The 24,762-nt window shown below is 44.6% G+C and overlaps 1 long non-coding RNA gene across 1 annotated transcript; it reads right to left on the minus strand.

The window, feature by feature from the left end:
* Positions 1–17,015: 17,015 nt before the first annotated feature.
* On the minus strand, positions 17,016–21,462 carry LOC123585416. Its single transcript, XR_006706147.1, has 2 exons — positions 21,272–21,462; positions 17,016–17,834 (listed from the first exon to the last, which is right to left on the minus strand). It is a non-coding gene; the product is annotated as an uncharacterized LOC123585416 (long non-coding RNA).
* Positions 21,463–24,762: the final 3,300 nt, after the last annotated feature.

Here is a 24,762-nt window from a genome sequence, read left to right on the forward strand (position 1 = left end):
TCGAGGCCTGTGTCGGGCTCTGTGCTGACAGCTTGGAACCTGGAGCCTGCTTCCGATTCTTTGTCTCCCTCTCTCTCTGCCCTCCCTGGCTTGCACTCTGTCTGTCTGTCTCTCTCTCTCTCTCTCAAAAATAAATAAATATTAAAAAAAATTAAGTTGCAAAATATGACAGATCTTTGGGTATGTGTGTCTCTCCCGATGATCCAGACTTCACGCTCTTTCTCTCAGGTGCCAAGGCCCTTGAGTCTAGCTACGGGTCTGCAGGTGTTGAGAGGTGTAGGAGAAGGTCTTCAGGGATCCAGCCTTCCACAACAAGACAAGTGCCTTTCCCAAGTTCAATACAGGGTCTTTCCCTCTAAAAGGGCAGACTGAACTCCTTAGACACTGAAGGGGTTGGGGGGGGAAGGAAGATTTGGTGGTATTTGGAGGCTTATGAACTCAAATTCATAATAATCTATGCAAGTGCCCCATTCTAATCTCAGGGTGTCATTCTTCCCTTATTAAGCCCCAACGTTAACATAAGAGACGGCACAAGCCTCTGGGTTCAGTTGGCATGTAATTCAGCCATCTCCTGTATCTTGATTCTGTTTTTCAGAACTCGCAGCCTTTATGGCTTTAAGAAACAGAGATTCTTTTATGACAGCTCTAGACATTTTCTGGTTCTCTATTTGAGCCTTGAGCTGGGAATTTAAAGTCTTCAGCTTTGGGTTTTTTTTTTTTTCTCTAGACTCTCCAGTACAGGAAAAAACAGCCATCCCACCTCCACAACCGTTTGTGCTTCCCTAAAGTGCTGTTAGATCCCCTGGTGATCCCAAGCCTCATTGTCTGCAGACACCTGATCCCAGGAAACTGAAGGTGATAACTTAAGCAACTATTTTATCATCACGTGCCCCAGACGAGTTGTGACCCACTTTGCACTGACAGCGAAGTCATGACTTCCTCCAAATCTAACCGGATCACAGAACTAATCTGAGATTCCTACTCTTTAAATTTCCTATTCTTCTGGAAATGTATCTGGTGTACAGAAACTCATTTCAATCAGACCCCCATCAGAAAAAATAGAAAACATTAGTGTATTGGGATATTAAAAAAAAAGCTTAATATAGGAATGAAGGAATTATATCATCTTTAGAAAAGCTGGAGGAGCAAAGATCAAAGAAATGGGTATTGATGATATCAGACCAAAGCTCCAAAGTGGATGATTCTCAAAAGCTTTCCAGGAAATTGCTGAGATGTTTGCACCAATGGTCTCAACCAGCCAGGGGCTTTTGTTTTTTTGGTTTTTTTGTTGTCGTTGTTGTTGGTTGAGAGAGAGGCTACAAATGAGCAGGGGCGAGAGAGAGAGAGAATCCCATGAAGGGCAGAGAGAGAGAGAGAGAGAGAGAGAGAGAAGTGAGGCTCACCTGAAGCAGAGCTCATGTTTTTACCCAAGACATGAGATCATGACCCGAGCCAAAGTCAGATGCTTAATGACTGAGCCATCCAGATGCACCACAGGACAGTCCTTAAGAACCCCCTGGAACCCATGTAAATCTCACCTCTGCCCTTGCATCATGTGCAGTTGTGTTCAGGGAATAATGGCTTCTCCTTTCCCACCTTCCAAAGTATATGTGAGTTCTTCACACTGGAAAAGAATATCTAACCTAGAACCATAAAAGGAAAGGGATTCTGAGAAACGTTAACTTCTGGCTTTGCTTCTATAATGCAAAAGGGGATGATGGCGGTGATAGATGACAACAGATAATCAGGACATTCATCAAAAGAAAATAATCACTAAGGATAGAGTTCTAGGCATTTGGTTCGCCTATCACAAGGATCATATCTGGGATAGATTTTCTCCAGGAATGTCTAACTCACAATATGTAGATAAATGGTTACCATAACTAGAACAACACCTATTTCGGCTCTCTCTTATGAGAAAAAAAATTCCCTGTATAGGTTTCTGAAGATTCTGTTTCCAAGATAGCTGTCCCAGAAATCTATGCCTTTCTGTCTCTATTGCCGCTACTCTAGACCTACCATTTCTCATCTAGAAAATTGTTTTACCCTCTCTCAGTTCTCTACACCCAATCCACTCTGAGCAGCCAGAGAGATCTTTCTAATAATGACACTTCCTTTCTTAGAATTCTCCCACCTGTACCTACACCCTACCCTGTTTCATCCATACTAAACGCTCTTGATTTTTTGGTCATGTCGCATTTCCCCTTCTCAAACACCATTTTCTCTGCCTAGCACAACGTCTCCTCTTTCCTGCTCCGTATCCAACTCTCTTCTGACCTTCCCTTGCACAATGTTCATCCAGCTCTTAACTTAAACTCCATTTCCTTGAGTGGCTTTCCTGGTCTTAACCATTATTGCTTTTTGTTCCTTTGGCTGAAGGCGTAGTCTAAGCTGCCCAATAGTCCTAGCCTTTTTGCTTGCCTCAGCCATCTCACCACTGAAACTGTGGGAGCAGGAAATGATCTAGATGAGAAGAAAAGGGTGTGAGCTCCTCCGCAAGGACCGAGGCCAGCCAGGCTACATCTTAGCTCTCGGGGCATCAAGTGCTGCTTTCAGAGGATCTCCGTGAGCAACGTCATGGAAGGGAAACCGAGCCCAGAGAGACTTAGAATGACCAAAAAGAAGGAGCTTGAGGACAGCAAGAGCCGCAAAAATTTTCTTGATGGCGTGCCATTACACAGCTCAAAGGGTCGAGTCAGCATGGTACCTCACCATCAGCAAGCCCTCATAAACACTTGTTGGATGAGTAACTACATGAGGACACAGACAGATAATTGAATGAGGACAGAATTATTCCTTTCTTTCTTTTTTTTAATGTTTCTTTATTTTTGAGAGACAGACAGAGAGAGAGAGAGCATGAATGGGAGAGGAGCAGAGAGAAAGGGAGACACAGAATCCGAAGCAGGCTCCAGGCTCTGAGCTGTCAGCACAGAGCCCGATGCGGGGCTCGAACTCATAGACCGCGAGATCATGACCTGAGCCGAAGTCAGACGCTTAACTGACCGAGCCACCCAGGCACCCCCAGAATTATTCCTTTCTGAATTACTGTTAGAGTTGAGATTGTTGGACTGACAGTAGCCATTAAAAGTGGACAGTATCTGCTCATATGTCAGGTGACCTACCAGGGGTGTTATGTTCACGTGCTTGTGTCGTGTTAGATACTTCTTTTTTTCTTTTTTGACAGAAATTTATTTTTTTTTATTTTTTTTAACATTTATTTATTTTTGAGACAGAGGGAGACAGAGCATGAGCAGGGGAGGGTCAGAGAGAGAGGGAGACACAGAATCCGAAACAGGCTCCAGGCTCTGAGATGTCAGCCCAGAGCCCGATGCGGGGCTCGAACTCATAGACCGCGAGATCATGACCTGAGCCGAAGACAGGCACCCAACCAACTGAGCTACCCAGGTGCCCCTAGAAATTTATTTTTTAACATAAATTCTCAATCTTTTATTTTAACATACACTTTTTAAAATTTAGGGTATTTATTTCCTTTATCATGACTTAAAAATACATATTTTATACATGTATATTTTAATTTAAATCCAAGTTAGTTAATATATAGTATAATAATGGTTTCAGGTGTAGAATTTGGTGATTCATCACTTGCATACAACACCCAGTGCTCGTCCCAACAAGTGCCCACCTTAATACCCATCACCCATCTAGCCCATCCCCCACCCACCTCCCTCCAGCAACCCTCACTTTGTTCTCTGTATTTAAGAGTCTTTTACGGTTTGCCTCCCTCTCTGTTTTTCTCTCATTTTTCCTTCCCTTCCCCTTTGTTCATCTGCTTGGTTTCTTAAATTCCACATACGAGTGAAATCATATGGTATTTGTCTTTCTTTGGCTGACTTATTTCGCTTAGCATAATACACTCTAGTTCCATCCACGTGGTTGCAAATGGCCAGATTTCATTCTTTTTGATCGCCGAGTAATATTCCACTGTATGTGTATATCACATCTCCTTTGTGTTTGGTACTTCTTGTAGGATGCATCCATACTTCCTTTTATGTACCTTTTCTGTAACCACGTGAACGTGCATGTCTATCATCTCAAGCTTTTTGAGATCATGCTTTGTCTTCAAAGCATGTCTTCAAAGTATTTTGTTCTACAAAAATACTGACACACAGCAAGTACTCAAGAATGCCTGTTAAATGAGAGACCATTCTCAGAAAGAAATACCACGTTTTTTTGCACATTCTCTTCCAAGTATGTAATTTGGTGGGCATGAGTATAAACACTATATATTTTTTATCACGTCCCAAAGAACAGAATTATCGGCAATATAACTGTGAACTTACCTATTCATCAAGTAGGTTGATTTTTACAATCGCCCTTCCCTATTTCCACTTAACGGGAATGTCTATATTAAATCACGGTCTGTTTTCACAAAATAAAAAACAAGCTGGTTTCCACGTGTAGATATAATATTTCTGTGGTTTCAGACAAAAGAGCTCCAAACGCTAGGTGCAGACCTGGCCATGGGGCTGATGAATTCTTTCTCTGCTACAGTAGAGAACTCCTCTCGAGGGATGAGAAAATTGGCATCTTCTGTGGGGTGTGTTTTGACCCTTAGGACAGTCCTTGGTAAATGCTAATGAATTCTGGTTCTTTGGGATTCTGTGTCTCCTGCTGTAGTCAGCTTGCTCTCTTTTAGCGTTCCCAGATGGGGTACAGTAAAACGGATTAAACGTTCCCTTACCAACTTTCCATTACCTTCACCTCCGCCTCCCCTAGATGAAACCCAGTACCCTTGATCAGAGTTTGGGGCACCCTAGATGTTACCATCACATTTTTTCTCTCACAGTCATTAGGTTTACTGCCACAGATGGTTAATTTCGTCCACGGTGTGTGTTTTGGATGTAATCCGTTTGGGATTCGAAAGGGCAGACCCATGTTCCTCCGTCACAGATTCTTGGTGGGAGGGGGGCCCACGGTGTCCTGTCGACACTGCCTGGGCCCTGAAAGAGAAGCATGGGCAGAGCTACCCCGTGGGGATCCCTGGCTGCATTTAGAGGCTGGCAAAGGGAGAATTCCCTGTTGACTTTAGAACAACAAAATGAAGCCTGCTCGGGGAATCTAGAATCTAGAGTAGCAAGGCCCATGCAAAGGTATTTTGACTCTCACCCTCTTTCAAATCAGCAGCGCGTGGCTGCAAAATGGACTCTTTGGGGCATTAGGCCTTTCTGTCACCCAGGAAAAAGAGCCACAACAGATGCAGCCTATTTGGCCTCTTAGTGGAAACTGACTATAAGCAAATTGTTTATTAGGACCCTCTCTTTTCCTCCATTTGTTTGCCTTCTCTGAAACTCTCCGTGTCCGTGAATGAATCAATCGGGCATGGTCTATGGTCCCCCGAACAACAATTTTAGACTCTGCCAGAGCAGACCACATTTGGGCAGCGCTAAACACAATTGTTTTCAAAGTTAATTCCAGTTTGAGAAGAGAGTGTTCACAAGTGCATACCAGGACCACGGGTTCCTGTCACCCCTTCGGGATCTTACAGGACTCGTGCGAGCCCCCCACACACTTCCGTAAGGATAAGAGAGGGGCAGCATCCTCAGGAGGGTTCTGAAGAAAAGACGTAGTTAAGATGGGGGAAATTGCAGCTTTGTGCTTTGTGACAATATTGTCTGTTTTACAGTAAATGTAGAAATAAACTTTGAAATTGGGAAATTGAACTCTGAAATGATTCCTCTGTTAATTATTCTTGCAGCTTAAACGAGTGTGAGTTTTTAAGTAATCAATGGGCACTTAACAAGCACGTAGTCATTATTTTTAATAGGACCATTAGTGTATTTTTTCACAAAATGGTGGTTATTGAAATCTATACTGCCTAAGAATAAAAATGCCAGATTTCATGATGACTATTCTCTAGTAAGGTTTAATGGGTACATTGTATTTCACAGTGTATGTAGCAATGCTATTTTATAAACCATTCCATATACCCATATTCTCTCTCTCTCTCTCTCTCTCTCTCTCTCTGTGTATATATATATATATATATATATATATATATATATATATATATGTTTAACATATCCTTCAAATATTTCTGATCCAATAATCATTAAACCTACCTCAATTTATTCATTCTATTTTGGCTGACAAACCATATGTTACTTTTTTACATTTAATGTTGAAAATATCAGCTTCATAATACATTAACTCTGATTTTATCCTTTTAATCTATAGTCCAGTCATCTCAATTGATTTTTTAAAAGATGTATCACAAAAAAGTCACTTTTTTTGCTAGCAAGTCATTACTGGATGCTGGAGGTAGGGAGATGGTTTACCTTTGAAAATAGCACAAATAAAAACAAACTACAGACGCAGCAAATGCGATACAAATGAATTCTGACTATGTAAAGTTCACTGCATAAGAAAGCTGATCATCCAATACAAAGCTAAAGTTATAAGAGCCCCATCAAGCCCCACAAAGAAGCAGCTAAGAACATGTGGTCTATTTTACAGATTTTCACATTCACAGATTTATCTATCCCATTAGATGACAGGTAAAACCCGAGGACAAAAGGATTAACTTGTGACCACTTTACAGAGTCGTAAAGACGCAGTGAGGAAGGTAGACAGGAGTCTAAACCGTGTTCGTGCTGGGATTTGCACACACTGAGGCATGTCTATAGGACTGGATGTTCATAGGAACATAAACATTGTGTGCATTTCACCTTCCACAGCCACCAGAATGTCAACTGGGAAAGACCTTCCTTAAAGGAGAGAGTAAGACACACCAGCTGGGGCCAATCGCGGGGCCCATTTACCCCTAGGGGAGCCTGATTTGGGGCCCAATGATGCCTGTCCCTTAATTTGTCCATTGGCCTAGAACCTTCTGAAATCACATCTGAGTTCTATGGAAAGAGGGCCCGAAGCGCAGATTTCTTCATCAAAACCTCACCGCATCATATATATAGCCCCGCAAGGCAGCACTATTTTGTCACCTTGTCATGTAATTTGTTTTAAAACACAGAGACAGGAAGAATGTTCCCCTCTTTGAATGGACACCGATCAAGGGCACCATCCCCTCATTAATGTCAGAAATATTACTGGGCTTAACCACGGTGCTTTGGGGATTCTGGAAATTAATGGGTCATGGATGCAGTCCACATTGACGGGCTTCGGCAGAAGGCACCACAGCTGGGAAGTGTCCTCATCAGACATCACAGGTAACAAAGGAAGCAGAAAAGAGCCAAGAGTCAAAGCAATAGAAGGGAACAATGGCAGCAGTCACGTGATAGCTGGAGGCGTCTCATTCCTGGCAGGGAAAACAACCTTCTCCTTCTCTCCTGGAGAATTCCAAGAAAAAGACTGCAGACTTCTCCATGGCTTAGTCTCCACATCAGAAGGAGGAAGCACCTGGGAGTCCTTGGTGGTGCAGTCAGTAGCTTTATTGTGACCTTTTTGGTTATTGCTAACCCGTTTGGGAGAAGAAGTGTAGACACAGAGAACACATAAAAGGGTAGACCATGGCCATGTGCACAGATCATACGTAACAAGCCTGGAACTGCCTCCAAAAGCCAACTAGGCAAACTTCCATGAGGCCAGGGCCCCAGCCAAGTTTTCTGGTATGAATCACACACCCAAAGATAAGCCTGATTAGAGCTGAGTGGCTCCACAAGGATGAAATGGTCAAGGAGCCAAAATCCAAGAATAAAAGCACTTAACGGTAGAGTACCTGCTGGCAGTCATGGTCAGTCACCTACCAGAGGGGGAGCCAGGGATGTGGCCACGGCTGAGCCCAAATATGGACGATCGTCGGCACCCGGGGTGACAAATGTGCCCCAAGGTAAGAAAAGCTAAGTGAGGGACATGCCAAAGCAACCAAAAAAAGCAGAAGATCTTTAATAATTGAAGTCATTGAAGTTAGAGAAGATTAAAAGACCAAAAAGTGAATTCAAGTAATTAATTAATGTTTGGGCTGCTCAGGAGGTCGGCACCCACCATTGAGATAGGAACTGTTGATACCTAGTTCATGCAGGGAGCTAGGAGACTACACCCCGGGGGCTTCTTAGCTTCATGTCAAGACAGAACTGTGGGTTTGAATCCCTTTCCCACTTCCTTCTCCCTGTGTCACTACTGGTCTGCCGTTTCCACGAGGCTCACAAGTCCCAATGAGGCTGGTGCACCAAGGCATCCATTCCCCGCGAGCCAACGTTTGGATAACAGTGATAGTCTTCTGGTGGGAAAAGGCTGCCGCCACACCAAACGTTTCGATCTATTGCGAAATCTGTCACGATTTCAGAAATATTTAAGTGGGCGTCTTCGCATTGAAAATACCATGGTATGGGGGAGGGGAGAGGAAAAAAAAAAGAGGTTAGAGTGGGAGACAGCCAAAGCATAAGAGACTCTTAAAAACTGAGAACAAGGGGCGCCTGGGTGGCGCAGTCGGTTAAGCGTCCGACTTCAGCCAGGTCACGATCTCACGGTCCGTGAGTTCGAGCCCCGCGTCAGGCTCTGGGCTGACGGCTCAGAGCCTGGAGCCTGTTTCCGATTCTGTGTCTCCCTCTCTCTCTGCCCCTCCCCCATTCATGTTCTGTCTCTCTCTGTCCCAAAAATAAAAATAAACGTTGAAAAAAAATTAAAAAAAAAAAAACAAAAACTGAGAACAAACTGAGGGTTGATGGGGGGTGGGAGGGAGGGGAGGGTGGGGGATGGGTATTGAGGAAGGCACCTGTTGGGATGAGCACGAGGTGTTGTATGGAAACCAATTTGACAAGACATTTCATATATTAAAGGAAAGAAAGAAAGAAAGAAAGAAAAGAAAGAAAGAAAGAAAGAAAGAAAATACCATGGTAAACACGCAAAAGTATTTTTTGAACGAATGGACCGATTCGCCCTTCCTGAGTCTTAGTTTCTTTGTCGGCACAGTGGTGATACTAATGCTGCTGTTACGACGATGAAACGAGATCCATGTGTCTCAAGTGCTCGGTCACAGTGACCTTTAGAAATAGTTTTCTCGGGGCGCCTGGGTGGCGCAGTCGGTTGAGCGTCCGACTTCAGCCAGGTCACGATCTCGCGGTCCGGGAGTTCGAGCCCCGCGTCGGGCTCTGGGCTGATGGCTCAGAGCCTGGAGCCTGTTTCCGATTCTGTGTCTCCCTCTCTCTCTGCCCCTCCCCCGTTCATGCTCTGTCTCTCTCTGTCCCAAAAATAAATAAACGTTGAAAAAAAAAATAAATAAATAGAAATAGTTTTCTTGAGCGCTCCCTGCCCTACTTGGAGAGACTGGGGAGTCAGGTGAAGTGGCTCGTCCGTTTTAAAAGAAAAAGTACCGTGTAAGAAGCAAGTGTGGGAGCAGTAAGGTGGTGTGGAAGGATATCAGAAATGAGGAGACAAAATGAGGGGCTTCAAAATTCCACAACTCTTAAGAATTCCATGGGAGTCATGGGGCGGGGCAGGCGAGCCAAGAGAAACACTTCGGGGGGGGGGGGGGCCCTTGGTCTTCTGTTGAATTCAAGGACCCAGCTGCCCCGGGGGGAAGGGACAGGAGGCCCCCCCCCCCCTGAAATCTGAGGGCAGAACAATCCTCTGCAAACTCTGGGCCTTACATGGACTATGACGTGGGTGTTACCTGTGGCTGGAAGGGAGCCAAGAGCCTGAGGGACATTCCCCCCCAACCCCACTCAGAGGCACAAGTGTGCCGAGGGCAGGGCGGGGAGAACAGAGACTGAGTCCTTGAGCAACTCAAATCCTTGCAAAAAGAAAGATTCTTTCCAGCTTCAAATCATTTGATGCTGTGGTAAAAAAAAAAAAAAAAAAAATCGAACCGAAGCCACCACAGAGCGCATACTTAGGTCAACCACAGACTGGATAGACTCAACTCCCACCCACCCTCCCCTTTTCCTCCCCCCACCGTGGTCTGACAAAGGGGCATGTCCTTTTCTGAGGTTAGACATTATTTACTCTAGTTTCTGCGTGTCTTTTATGTATAATCTCTGGCATTCAATCCCCAATCATTAGACATGTGAAGAAGGAAGAAGATGTGGGCCAGTTGCCAAGAAAGGAAGTGGTCAGTAGGGCCAGACCCAGAAATTGCCCAGATGTTAGAATTATCAACGCAGACCTTAATATATCTATGCTAAAGATGTTAAAGGATCTGGTGGGAAAAGTTACATGAACAGATGAGGAATTTCAGCAGAGGGATAGAAACCGAAAACAGTCAAATGGAAATCCTAGAAGTAAGCACCGTCTTTGGGACGTAAAGATTCTTTCTTTACGAAGTGACAGAAAGAATTCTCTCAATGTGTTTGTCAGCAGGATGGACGAAGCTCAGGAAAATCAAAATAGGTCCGAAGAATATCTAAAGTAAGGCAAAGCAAAGTCAGGAACACATAAAAGAGAACGCCTTTTACCACTAGGCAGCCCACTGAAGCCATATGCTAAATTGCCCCGTGTCCCAGTTCATTTTACCTGAACTGGTGGCCAGAACAACATAGCTTAGGGTTCCGTTATTATAAATCACAACCAGGAGGAGAAACGTAGCTTGTTGGGACAAGACTGAGGCAACAAGGGATCGATAAAGCTTCAAGGAAAAAGCGGGATTGCTCAAAATAGAGAGACGATGGTAGGTCTTCCAAATAGTGGGAAATGAAGGCAAAGCAGGTTAAGTAGAGGGTAAATTCACAAAGTGATAGAAAGGATTTTGAAAGCCATACTGGGGAAGATAGTGAGTCTGACATTTTACAGAAAGGGATAGGACTTTGTCATAAACTTCTGACCTTTTTTTTTCTTAATCTACCCACAATAACTAATAGTGTGCTGTGTGGAAAATAGACACTAAATAAATGTTTATTATAGAAGAAGAAATACGTGAGTAAGCGAATGAACAAACTAAGAGTGAAAGTAGTTGCCGGCACATTTTATTAAGAACTGGTAACAGCGGTGTCGATCTGTGCGCTGTCATCAAAAACTCTGGGGTTCCTTCGATCAGAAGTCCTAGCTGCAGGAGGAGACATCTGCAGAGAGAAATAAGAAATGAGATCGTGAATGTTGAAGCCAGAGCCCTAAGACGTTGCAAAGAGAGAGTTAACTAAGAGGAAGATGGTGTCTCCCTTTCTGAAATGGTCACTCTGTGTCTTGTTAAACATGGGTGACCCTGTCCTAGGATTTCTTCCAACAGCCACCACTCCAGTTTCCTGAGTCCCTACATGTGCCAGGCATGGGTCAAGACACCACTGGATCCACGAATGAAAGAAGCCGGCTCTGATCCTGTCTTCATGAAGCCCACAGACCAGTGGAGGTTTTAAATGCTGTGGACTGCAGACTGGACCCCACGTGGGTTCTGATCCCATGATTCTCGGCTTTCTGGACTCAAGGGCTCCATTAGGTGGCTTTTGTCTTTAGAGCCTTATCCTGTGTCTCCTCTCTCCTCACTGACAAGCTACAGAGAAGTACTCCCAAATATAATAGGATCTGAGCCACAAATATGAATCATATGTAATTTAAATATTTCTGGTAGTCATATTAAAAAAAAAGAATATGAAACAGGTTAAATTAAATTTAACCCAATATCCAAAATATTGTCATTTCTTTTTTTAAAAAAAATTTAATGTTTGTGTATTTTTGAGAAAAAGAGAGAGATAGAGTGCGAGCAGGGGAGGGCAGAGAGAGAAGGAGACACAGAATCTGAAGCAGGCTCCACGCTCTCAGCTCTCAGCCCAGAGCCCGACGCGGGGCTCAAACCCACAGACCGCGAGATCTTGACCTGAGCTGAAGTCGGAAGCCTAACCGACTGAGCCACCCAGGCGCCCCAAAATATTGTCATTTCTACATGAACTCCATGTAAAATGTGTTCACGAGATATTTTATAGTGTTCGTGTTTATCTTAGTCTTGGAAATCCGATGTGTAGCTTACACTGACAGCTCATCTCAATTCTCGGTAGCCACGTTTCATCTGTTCAGCAGCCCCATGTGATTGCAGCTCTAGACGCTGCCCCGTTTCAAGAGTAGAGACGCAAGCTTGATGCAAGAGGGCACTATGAGGGAAGCTCTCGAAAGTAGGTATAAGAAGAGAGGAAACACAAGCCCTAAAAATACGAAAAACACGGGGCGCCTGGGTGGCGCAGTCGGTTAAGCGTCTGACTTCAGCCAGGTCACGATCTCGCGGCCCGTGAGTTCGAGCCCCGCGTCGGGCTCTGGGCTGATGGCTCAGAGCCTGGAGCCTGTTTCCGATTCTGTGTCTCCCTCTCTCTCTGCCCCTCCCCCGTTCATGCTCTGTCTCTCTCTGTCCCAAAAATAAAATAAACGTTGAAAAAAAAATTTTTTTTTAAATACGAAAAACAATACTGACAAAGCCGAATCAAAGCCATGCAAAATCAACAGGAAAGAGAAGACATTGGGAAATGGTACACCCCAGCCAGCTTCCAGCTGCAGGATCTGGGTAATAGTCTGTCTTCCCACCTGCCAGCTGAATGGCCCCAAGCCAGTGACCTCCCCCGGCATGCCTCAGTGTTCTCACTTAAACAGGAGAGTAATAACGTGACCTGGGTTCACACAGGCCTTCTCAGCCCACTATTGGGGCCGGCGGGTGGGGGGGAAGGCAGATGGGAATCACATGAATCAGGACAATGGAGATGTTTCTAGTTCTTCCTCCTAGATGTTTCTGGATGTTTCTAGTCCTCCTCATATGCAGGCCCTTTCCAACCTTGTTTCTTCCATCTCTTATGGGATATTTCTTAAGTGTCCCCAAGGGAGGTCTTATCATAAAAACAGTCTAATCCACCAAGCTGGGACTTCCCCGCCTGGCAACCCCTGTGTCCTGTGGGACATCATCCTCCTCAGGCTGCATTTCAGGGATTATTAAAATAGGTACACTTCTCCCTGGTGACAAATAGGAGTAAGTCAGTTCACACAGTCGATTCACATGCAAAGCAGTGGGAACCACACTAATGTAGAGTTTTAAGTTCTGTGTGAAATCAACCCAAGACTAATGACACAGCTGCAGTCACCCCAGGAATAAGTTTGGGGTTTTTTTTTGTTTGTTCTCCATGAAGCCCGAAAGTGACTGAAAATGGGTGAAAGCCTGTTGGGATGAAATTAGTGGTCAGATGGCCAAATATAAGTACATATTTCTGAAACCTGACAGGAAGAGCAGTAGAGAATTCTAACATTCCTATGTTTCTGGCATTTTTACCTCAAGCTGTGGCTTCCTCAAGAAGTTCCTGGGATTCATCATTATTACTTGACTGCTAAAAGCCTAAGGATAAATGGATAAGAATGTAGAATAAATAAGTCAGTTCAGGCTTGGGCCTTGGTTGAAAAGGGTAGGAGCCCTCAAAGCAGAAGAACTTTATCAAAGGGCCACTGATGTCTGAAAAATGCATATGAGGAGTCAGTCCTTTGAACATAGATGTTTTACTCTGCTAAACTATAAATATTCTGAGCAATGCAACATCAAAATGCCGTCAGATACTTATGCCTCCAGCAGAATACATATTAAATCTCTTTTTACATAGCTTGTATTTCCTCAAATGCAGAGGCTGAGAAAAAGGCTGACATACAAGTAACTGATTTGGGAAGCAACGCTCTAGAGAGGAAGTAAGTTAGTGGGGGAGTGAAAGAGAAGGCGGAAACTCCAATACAGCACCTTAAATTGACCACAAGGATGGACAGCTGATATTCAATCCCATGGGACCTTCTGAAAGATATTATGAAATGAGTCTCAGAGCTACACACTTTAGATTTGGAAGGACAACAAATATCCATTGGCTCCTTCTCCTTGTCAAGAGTGGCCCCGTGGACATACATGTTAAGCACATTTCAACAACTATCCAAGATGGTGGCATCGACAAAACCTTGAGAAAAGAAACAAGAGTGATGCAGTGTTGGTCCAGGCAGAAGTGTAGAGAGGTGTCACCCATGCAAAGCTAATCAAAGCCTACAAGGAACATGCTCTCCAGCTTTGGCTGGAATAAGAAATGAGGTTGAGCGGATTTGAATGGCACACAAAAGGTGTCCAATACAGTCCACCCCTTCTATCACTCAGCTCTCTGTTAAGTCCAACATTTCAGTTCTATTTAAGGCAGTGAATGGCCGCAATCTCTTCACGTACTAAATACAAGAGAGTTAGTGGAACAAACGGTAAGTCTTCAAGTACTAATTGGTATTCATCTTCTCCCTCCAGCACAGTCAATCCTTGATTTTCTTCACCATCAGCAAGCACTTCCGTTGATCCAGACAGCTTTCCTGATGGGGTGACCCAGAACTTCATCTTTAAAGGATCTCCATTACTAAGTTGCCTTACCCTTGTCAGGCAATGACTGTAACTATTATTTGTTCACCCTTTTCACAGGGCATGGAAGCACCAAGAGAGGCAATAGTGTGATTCCGTCAGGATCTGGATATGCTCCCCTCTGACCTCTTTGTTTCAACAACCTTAACTCCTTCTGATAATCAGGATCAGTGAACCCATCAGTATCATTGATCTTGTCTTTTCCTATTGGTAACGCTGGCATGAGGTGCCCAAAATGAGCAGGTTATAACTGTAGTTTTACATTTAGCAGAACTAGTATGTCTCCTGGTGGGACCTCCACCCAACGACCATCATCCCAACCCCAGAAACCAGGATTTCTAAACTGGCCCAACTCAAACTACTGTGATAGGAGGCATGGTAGTGAGTCACAGGGGGTGGGTCACAGGGAGTAACGGTGAGAGAGACGATCTTTCTTTCAGTGTTTGGTTCACAGCCTCAGGTATTGAGTCTATTGGGGGACCTATATTAGTTTCCTAAGGCTGGTGTAACAAATGACCATAAAGTTATCGACTTAAAGAAACAGACATTTATTCTGTCATAGTTCTGGGGGCTAGAAGTCTGGATTCTCTGGAGACTCTAGGGAAGATTCATTCCTTGCCTCTCCTGGATTCTGGTGGTTTGCATCCTTCTTAATGTTCCTTGGCTCACAGCTGTGTCACTCTGATCCTTTATCTAACACGTCCTTCTTCTCACATCTCTCTGTGAGTCTATGTCCAAATTTCCTTCTTATGACCATACCAGTCATTGGATCTAGGGGTCACCTAATCCAATATGCTCATCTTAACTTGATTACGTCTGCAGAGACTCTATTTCCAAATGAGATCACACTCACAGGTGCCAGTTGTATAGGAATTGAGGGAGGGGTACTATTCAACACAATACAGGGACGTGTATATCAACACTATACGGCATCCGAGAGGATCGTACTCCCATCCCTCGGGGTTGTCTACAAGCTGATGCTTTATCGGAGCCTACAGCAGGCCTTTCCCAAATTTCATGGTCTATTGTATGCATCCTTAAGAAAAAGGTTAAATCACTTACTCTAGCACACCCGGCTAGAAAGGATCTCAGAGTCAGGAATGGTGCCTAGCCCTCCATCCCTAAGTTAAGTGCTTATTCGTTTACAAGATATTTCCTCAAAGTATCGCTTTCCCACTTAAAAGTATATGTGCCATTATTCCTCGCCTCATTTTTCCTGACCTGGTTTGGAAAAGCCACTGAGCATTCTATCGCACCGCCTTTGCAGTCAGGGAAACCTGGTTTTGAGTCCTAATGCTGCCAGCTCCTGGTGATGGAGCTCGGAGCTCTGCCAGCCTCAAATAACTAATGCGTAAAACGAGGACCATAATATCTATCCCACATGGTGAGTGAGTGAGTGAGTGACATACAGAAGATGGTATGTATAAAGTGTTGAGCATGGTCCTCAGCACATACCGCGCTCTCCCTGCATGACACTTGCACAGTGCCAAGTGTCATGGGAAAACCTCATAGTCACTGTGGGAGACTTCTAGAGTAGCCATTTTGTCCAGCCCTCTTTTTCTTTCTCTCTGCTAGGAGTGTGGGCCTGATGGCCGGACTTGTGGCAGCTGGCTTGGACAATAAGGCACGAGGAAAGAGAGAAGTCATGTATTAAGGATGGCCGAGCAAAGGGAAGCAAGATGTCTGGGTCTCTGATGCTGGTGGGACCACCGTGGCGTCCCCGAACTACAAGCTCCATGTTTATTCATCTGTTTCAATCTCCATTCTGTTTCAGCAACTTGTTTGGCTATATTGTTTTATGAAACAAAACCTAATCCTATCTGGCAAGGCATGAAAAACCAAGATCTCATCCTCTAAAATGTATTACCTCACTGAAAAGGCAGGGGGGATGCATGCTTTAAAGGAGGAGAGAGAGGGGAATGGTTACATTCTACATTTTTTTTAATGTTTAGTTATTTTTGAGAGAGAGAGAGACAGAGCATGAGCGGGGGAGGGGCAGAGAGAGAGGGAGACATAGAATCCGAAGCAGGCTCCAGGCTCTGACTTGTCAGCCCAGAGCCCGACGCGGGGCTCGAACTCACAAACCCTGAGATCGTGACCTGAGCGGAAGCCGGACGCCCAACCGACTGAGCCACCCAGGCGCCCCGGGAATGGTTACATTCTAAACACAGTGGTTGGACTTATAAGAACAAGGGCATGCCAGAGAAGGCAAAAGTCTATTCAGGTTGGAACAATCAAAAGTTTCCAGCAGATTAAATCCGAGGCAAGCCTTGGAAGAAGGGGAGGATTTGGATGGGGGCCCAAGGTAAAATGGAACTCTCAGCATATCAATTAATTAAAAGGTAAAGAAAAGACTTGGAAGGAAAGAAGGAAACAACTAACAAAATAAATTCAGGGGTATAGATGAAAACTCTCCCTATAGGGAGGAAAAAACGTATGGGTTTTCAGGGTGACAAAAACAAAAGACAAAAAACCAGCTCTCTAGTTAATATAATGCAAAGACTAACAAAGAATGAGAGTAAATTTATGGTTCTTTTAAGAAATGTTTAGTCTGGTCCCAGCAGTAGAAACGGTTAATTTTTCATGTACTTAAATCCCTGATAATTATTAATAACTTGTCATGATGGAAGAGAAATGCTATGGGACAAAGATGTGATCAAATCTCAAAAATATGGGCAAAATAAGCCTAAGAGGATAGAATGTAAACAGAAGGGTTTTTATGGACATATGAAAAACATATTTATATGAAAGGAATTAGTTGCGGTCATAGGGGTTTTCCTTCCCTTTTTTGTCCCTTTTTTTTTTTTTTTTTTTTTTTTTTTACTCTTTCAGTGTTTTAGCTACTCCCACAGAAGAAACCAAAGAGACCAAATCTGGCAAAATGATTCTTAGCTGGGACTGACTCATATACATGACTCGATTTTCGTTAACTTGCTTCGTAGAACGTCAAACTCACAGAAATTATATGTGCATCGATTAACAGCTTTTTTGTTGTAAGTAATAAAATCCAATTCAAGTTAGCTTAAGCAAGAAAGGCGAATTGACTAAATGAATGCAGTTCATTCATGCAATTTAAAGGAAGGATTAGAGCAGGGACTCATGGAAGGTGCTGGAACAAAGAAGCTAAGAGCAATCAGGATTTTCTCTCTTTGCTTCCCTGGTCTCGGCTCCTTTCTGCACGGCTGTTTCTCCTTCTCTGCAGACCGACTTTCTCTGCTTCTCATTCCTGGGCCGGGGAGGTCTTCCCTCCTGCCCCTACTCCAGTTCCACAGTTAACGCCCTTCCCTTTCAAGAGACTGTTCCAAACTGAAATCCATTCTGCTATTCTCTATTCCAGATTGCCCAAAGAGAAACCTGTGAGCGCTCAAACTGGCTCCAGGTCCGACCAAGCCCTCAAGGCCCTGGAGTAATACGGCCCTCCCTGTTTCTCCAACTTTGCACCAGGGTTCCCTCGTCTCTGGTGGTTCTTTTCCTCCTCGGGGACTTTGCTCTCACTCTCCTCTTTGATGAAAGCATTCTTCCCCCAGACCTGGGCACAGCTGCCTCCTTCTCTCAGTCACAGCCTCCAGGAGGCCAGCCTCACACATTTGACCTAAAATGGGAATTAAAGACTGTCATGAATAGTATCCTCAAGCTAGACCACCTTATATAACGGATCAGAGAGTACTTTCTCATGATGTCGGAAGACGTAGACGTAGGATGACATTGAATTGAAACACGGGTAACTATGTTAAAGAACAGAAGCATTTGGAGATTAAGAATGTACATTTAGGAAGTAGTTATGGACAATTTTCCAAATTGTTTTCCACAAAAAACTAATGTGCCTGAAGAAATTAATCTGTGTTAGGGGTGCCTGGGTGGCTCAGTCAGTTGCGTGTCCGACTTCGGCTCAGGTCATGATCTCACAGTTCGTGGGTTCGAGCCCCGCGTCGGGCTCTGTGCTGACAGCTCAGAGCCTGGAGCCTGCTTCGGATTCTGTGTCTCCCTCTCTCTCTGCCCCTCCCTTGCTCGCGCTGTCTCTCTCTGTCTCAGAAGTAAATAAACATTAAAAAAAAATTTTTTTTAAAGAAATTAATCTGTGTTACATGAAAAGAAAATTACCTGATCCAATTAATATGAGCAATACTGCATTTTATATCTCCTTCTTTGTCATTTACAGGGTACAGGACCACATTAGAGACCCAAAAGGCACTACCATAGAAACTGTTCTGTTCATTGAACTCAAATTTCCCCCAAAGCACCCCAATACAATTTTCAACATGCGGTAGACGTAACTGTTATTTAAGTACTATTCATTTAGCCTTGTTTCCCTTCCTCTGATTTCTTTGGCAGGCAGGGAGTGGCAAGGGATTTTCAATAGACCCTATTTTACAGGTGAGGAAACTAAAACCCAAAAAGATTAAAGTACCTTTCCAAGCTTATACCTTTCCATTCTGAAGTCTTCACTTTTATAGATAAGGAAATGGAAACCCAGACAGGCGAAATAGCTAAGATCCTGGATCAAAATGTGAATAAATAACTTCGGAACCAACTATGAAATCTCGCCATAAAATCTGCTGCCTGAGGTGAAATCTGTACATTGTGTTCCCTCATTACTTTGTCATAACAGAGAAGGAATGTAAGATGTGACTGCCCAGAAAGTCTATTAGAACACACGCTTCTAGTTGGATAATAGACCTCCGAGATAAAATGTAATACTTTTTGCTTTGATATCTGCAAATATATCTGCAAATATATCTGCTTTGTAGACGTCTTTACCCCAAACATATCTATGCTATAAGTGAAAATTTCTTATATTTTGCCTAGATTGTTAAAATTGCCTCCTAACTGGCCTACTTACTCCCACTCTTACCTTTTATAACTAAGTGACTCATTACCATACTTTGTGCAACTTACATTACTTTTCAGTGTTTCATTTTCCCTGGCTCTAAGATGGGCATAGTTGTATATTTCTCTAAATTGATGGGGTTTTATTATTTTAGCCTATTTGTGAAACAGTTGAGCCATTTAGGGAAAATTGTGTTAGATGGTCTATTTATCTTATGGCCTGATAATGATTTTTTTCTGAAATTAATGAATATTAGTTGGGCGCCTACTGTGTACAGTGGAACCTACTGAGTTGATGTGGGACATTTCAGAAAATCGGTCCTCCATTTATATTCTAAAGAGTTCCTTTAGAACAATTCCCAGAAGAATAGAAGGAGATTAAAAGTTAGGCCCATATCCATCCATCTATCCACTCATCCTTTCTTCCTCCTCTTTAAACATGTCAGATTTCATGATGTATTTCAAATACAGACTCAACAGTAGTTACTGATGGGTTTGGATGTACGATAAGAAAAAAAAAGATAGAGCAAAAATCTCCCTGGTCTTTAGCCTAAGCAGCCAGGAAGAAAATGGTATGTTTCCTAAGATGGGAAAACTTGAAGATAGTAATAGATGTAGGGTTGAAAATCAAAAGCTGCCTTTTGTATATATTGACTTTGAGTTGACTTTGGACGCCTCAAGGTACAATAGAAGAGAGATGTAGGATAGAAACAGGATGAACAAACCTGGAGCCCAGGGCTGTAGCCATGAACTTCACGGGCATTAACATACAGATGATATTGAAAGGCGTGGGAATAGGGAATAAGTGAGGGGAACGAAAACACTCAGGTATAAGCCCTGGTACGCAACATTTGGAAGATAGAAAAAGGATGACGCAAGGCGAGTTTGTCTGAAGCAGGCCAGTGATGTCAGCAGTAAATCAAGTATTTCAAAACCAGTATTTTCAAAACCAAGTATTTCAAACCGGGATTTCAAAAGACAAATGGAGAAAGCATTTTAAAAAGGCGGGGGGGGGGGGTAGATGATCAATTGAGTCGAATATGGTCAGCACATAAAGTCAGGGTGAGGGCCAAGAACAAATCACTGGACCTGACAACATGGAAGACACCAGGGATCCCAACCAGCTGAGATTCCCATCATGCAGGGCTTTGCAGACCATTTTAAGGACTCTGGATTTTGCTCTGAATGAAGTGGGAGCCATTGGACCACGTGGAAGAAATATGAGATGGCCCGTCATCCACCTTACCAGAGTGGCTTGGGCCATTCCAATGAGACGAGATGGTAGGGGACAGAAGAAGCAGGAAGCTCAGTTAGGAGATGATTACAATAATTCATAGAGGACGAGATGGTGGCTTGGACGGAAAGGCGGCAGCCTAGATGTTGAGAGGTCCGATTCTGAATCCATTTGTAGGTAGAACCAAGAGAATTTACAGGTGGATTAGATGCAGGAAATGAGAGAAAGACAGGAGTCACAGGTGACCCCAAAATATTTGGCCTCAGCGTCTGGGAAGATAAAGCTGCCGTACGACCGGTGCTCCTAAGTGTTTGAGGAAGTAAGGACAAACAAGTAAAGAGACGAAAGAGTGATAGTGAGGCTGGAGAAAATCCAAGAGACGCAGAAGCAAAGCAGAGAGGAAAGTCATTCGCAGAAAAAGAAATGACCAAGTGACCAACGGTATTAAAGGCTGCTGTTAGACCAAACAAGAAGATTACAAAATAACTCCTAGACTAACACAGAGCTCATCGGTAACCATGACAGGAGTCACTTAAGGGTGGTGGTGGAGTGGGAAGCCTGACTCCAGGGAGTTTAAGAGAGAATAGAAGAAAACACCCGAGACAGTAAGGACAAGACAAATGTTTAAGTGAATTTTGCAAGCAAGGAGTGGGGTCCTACCTGAGGGAGAAGTGAAGTGGAACAGTCTTTGTTTTTGGATGGGAGAGGGAAAAAAGCGTGTTTATGTTGAGGAAAAATCCAACAGAGAGCAAAATCTGTTGATGCAAAAGAAAGAGGGGAGGCTTGCAGGGGGAATCAACAAGGAGGGATGGAAGTTTACGCCCGGGAGGCCATGGATGCAGCGAGGAGAGTTCATCCACACAGACAAAAAGGCAGATGGCAGCTGTGAGCACAGGTACCCTCGTAGGCACACACCATATACGCACAGGTGCAGTGGAGGGGCCTTGTGGAAGCTGTCCCCTACTCACCTCAATTTTCCCGTTGGATGGGAAGGAGGTCCTTAGCCCAGAATGAAACTGGGGAGAAGGGAAGGCAGGCGATTGTCACGGAGCAGAAGAGTGATGGCACTGTCCTGCCAGTCAGCCAGCCAGCCAGCCGGGAACCCATTTGTGCTTTGCGGCCATGAGTCTAAAGTCAGGCATCATGACTGTGCTTTTCTCCAGCAGGTTCAGCTGTGTGGGTGCAGCAGAGTAGGTGGAGGGTCAGATTTAGCCGGGGCGGCGGGGGGGGGGGGGGGGGGGTATGTTTTGGCCCCGGTGAATCATTGTTGCAATTAAACTTACATGCCAGCTCTAGAGCTGATGGAAAGGATGACGACGCGAAAGGAAAATAGCATTTCCCAGAGCCCCTCCCCATGGTTTAGGAGTTTTCAATGTCGTATAATTCTCACAACCACCCTGTGAAAGAGATATATTTTCCTCGTATTACAAATGGAGAAACAGACCAAGAGAAATCACACGAAGCCACTTTTGCCCCAAGATCATTCAGCTGGAAAGCAGAATGACACGGAGAACATAGCACAGATTTTTCGGAGACCCTCGCAGGTCAGACTGAAGGGAAGATTTGGTAGTCTTCTGGGGACTCCCATTGGCTCAAGGGCCAGGCTGTGGCTGAGTCAGCTGGCCAGACACCAGGACCCAGCTTCCTGCCATCAAAACCCCAGGTGGCAGACACAGTCACCAGTTTGGCCAGAGATACATGGCACCACCACTCACAAAACCACTCATTTGCTCCTATAAAACAGTCATCACCTAGCAGGATGCCAAGAAAATCAATCATGACTAAACTCCCAGTTCGGTTTGATTCACTGACCACGTGTCGACATGATCATAATGCTTGGTCATCATGCTTCATAATTACCATCCTTAGGTCTGGAACAACTGTGGGCCTGAGCAAAACCAGCGATGTGTGGGTGAATCTTCCTTGCAGCAAATTTCAGTGTTAGGCGTGGATTGTGTAGCTCGTGGGTGATCCCTGATTCCGATAGAGGGTCTGCTAGTCTCCTAGAACTGGAAGAGGTTTTTGAGGTGATTGTGCCCAGCTTCCTCATTTTGTAGGCTTAAGAGTCTTAATGTTAGGGGCACCTGGGTGGTTTAGGTGGTTCAGCATCCGACTCCAGCTCAGGTCATAATCCCACGGCTCGTGAGTTCAAGCCCCGCATCAGGCTCTGTGCTGACAGCCTGCTTCAAATTCTGTGCCTCCCTCTCTCTCTGCCCCTCCCCACTTGTACGCTCTCTCTCTCTCTCTCTCTCTCTGTCTTGGAAATAAATAAACATTAAAAGAATTTTAAGTATCTTAAAATTATAGAAGATGTATATAAAATGTATGTTACCCTATCTTGGATGCTCACTCCACAATGGGAACGCATATAAGAGAAATCCTTCTCAAGGATAAGGGATTTTTGTAAGTAGGTACATCTTATGAATTACTAGCTCCTCTTTTCTTCCTTATATGGACACTGTTCTTTGCAAAAAAAACACACGCTCAGTAACTGTTTATTAAATGCTTAACTGGCTGGCCAAAGGGAATGAAGCCATGACACGAAGAAAAATTGTCAGGAGAATTTCAAACCCCTGGCAGTCTTTCTCCCAGGCTAAGTCTTCATGTCCCTACATGGGAACCGTGCGGAAGAAAGCGAGAACAGGCAGTAGACGTCACGAGAAAGGAAACAGCCAATCAAGGTCACGTAGCAGTGACACAGCCTTCCTGAGTTCCCAACCCCGAATCTGCTGCAGGACCTGTGGCTCCCATTCTGACCGTGAAGAGGCTACTGTTGGCTATTAAGTCAGAGCCAGATGCGAGGGGGACCAATTTCCCAGCTGCACACGAACACGGTCAGGAACGACCTCCATCTGACTACGCATCTTAAAACGGTCTTCGCAGTCCGGAGAGAAACGAGTATTGAAATAGAACAGCAGGGATCATTTAAGGACACGGAAGATTGTATTTCCTTCGCTTCAAACCTTCACGATTTATTTACGTGTTTGTCGTCTATTGTTTTCAAGGTTCGCGAGAGGTACCAATTAGGTGTGCTCCTTCTTAGGCTTAAAGACGAGGAGGAGACAGATGGGACGTACACAATTGATCCTGCTCTGAGCGGTGGATGCTGATGTCACACGGGCAGTGGAGACAACATGGCGAAAGAGGTCGGAAACACTCTTGACGGCTCGTCCGGGCTAATTTTTATCAAGTCAGGACCATCATCCCTGCTACACAGATAGGGATCTTGGGGCTCAAGAGGTTTAAGTGAGGTGCCTAATATCCTTCGCCTACAATAGATGCTGAATGTACTGGGCGTGGTACCAGTTGTGAAGGTTCCATGGCAACAGGCTGTGGGAAACGGAAGGGAAAAGGGGTATCCCATGGTGGAATGTTCCGTTGGTTCCGCCACCCTGGTGGTGAAAGAGTTGCCAGTGATGCTAACGTAGGCTTGCGTGGTGGCCTGCCAGTGACTGTTCGCAGTGGCCTGGTGACCATCACTGCCCTTGGTGATAAGGGCTCTCCAGGAGGTGAGGTCCCCAAGTGGGTCTTCGCCATGAGAAGTGAAGCTAACTCAGGCATGAGGCGGACCCTGTGTCATGAAGAGAGGTGGGAATATACGAGGGAGATCAGGTGGCCGTGAACACAAGCGAGGGGAGAGGCCTAACCCACCAGATTCGAACCTGCATCAGAGTCGGGTCACCTCCGAGGCACCGTCAGATTTAGCTCTACGCATGGCTCATTAAAATAATCCCCATCAGGCTGGCATTACCGGGCTCCCAACATTCTCGGGAGCAGGAAACTGCATGGTTGCTCTGCTGAGCCAGATCATTTGGAGGATCTGATTTGGCCTGGGTACTATCGTCATGATTTCAGCTTTTCAGTTCTGATCACACAAGACCTCGGCCAATGGTGCTGGCCTCGGCTTCTCGGTTTCTCTTCCTTTGCCATTTATCACGTTGCTATTGGCTTAATTATCTGTCTTCTCTGCTCGACTATTGCTTTTTGGGGCCAGAAACTGTGTCGTTCTTACCGTGTTTTCGCCACAACGCTAGCACAGTCCCTAGCGTAGAATTAGTCGTGGATGTTATGAAAGAAATTAAAGATGTTAGTAAAGATGTTCTTGGGGAGCCTGGGTGGCTCAGTCGGTTGAGCGTCCGACTTCGGCTCATCATGATCTCTCACTCCGGGAGTTCGAGCCCCGCGTGCGGCTCTGTGCAGACAGCTCAGAGCCTGGAGCCTGTTTCCAATTCTCTGTCTCCTTCTCTCTCTGCCCCTCCCTTGCTCATGCTCTGTCTCTCTCACTCTCAAAAATGAATAAATGTTAAAAAAAATTTTTTTTTAAATAATAAAGATGTCCTTAAAGAAGTAACATTTGAGCTGGGTCGTGAACCATGAATGCATACTTACCAGGGGCCAGGGGAGTGGAATCCCAGGAGGTGGGTGCCATGTCTCCCAGAAAGAGTGTTGTGGGGAAAAG

This window comes from Leopardus geoffroyi, chromosome C3 (genome assembly GCF_018350155.1).
Source record: "Leopardus geoffroyi isolate Oge1 chromosome C3, O.geoffroyi_Oge1_pat1.0, whole genome shotgun sequence".
Taxonomy (NCBI): Eukaryota; Metazoa; Chordata; class Mammalia; order Carnivora; family Felidae; genus Leopardus; species Leopardus geoffroyi.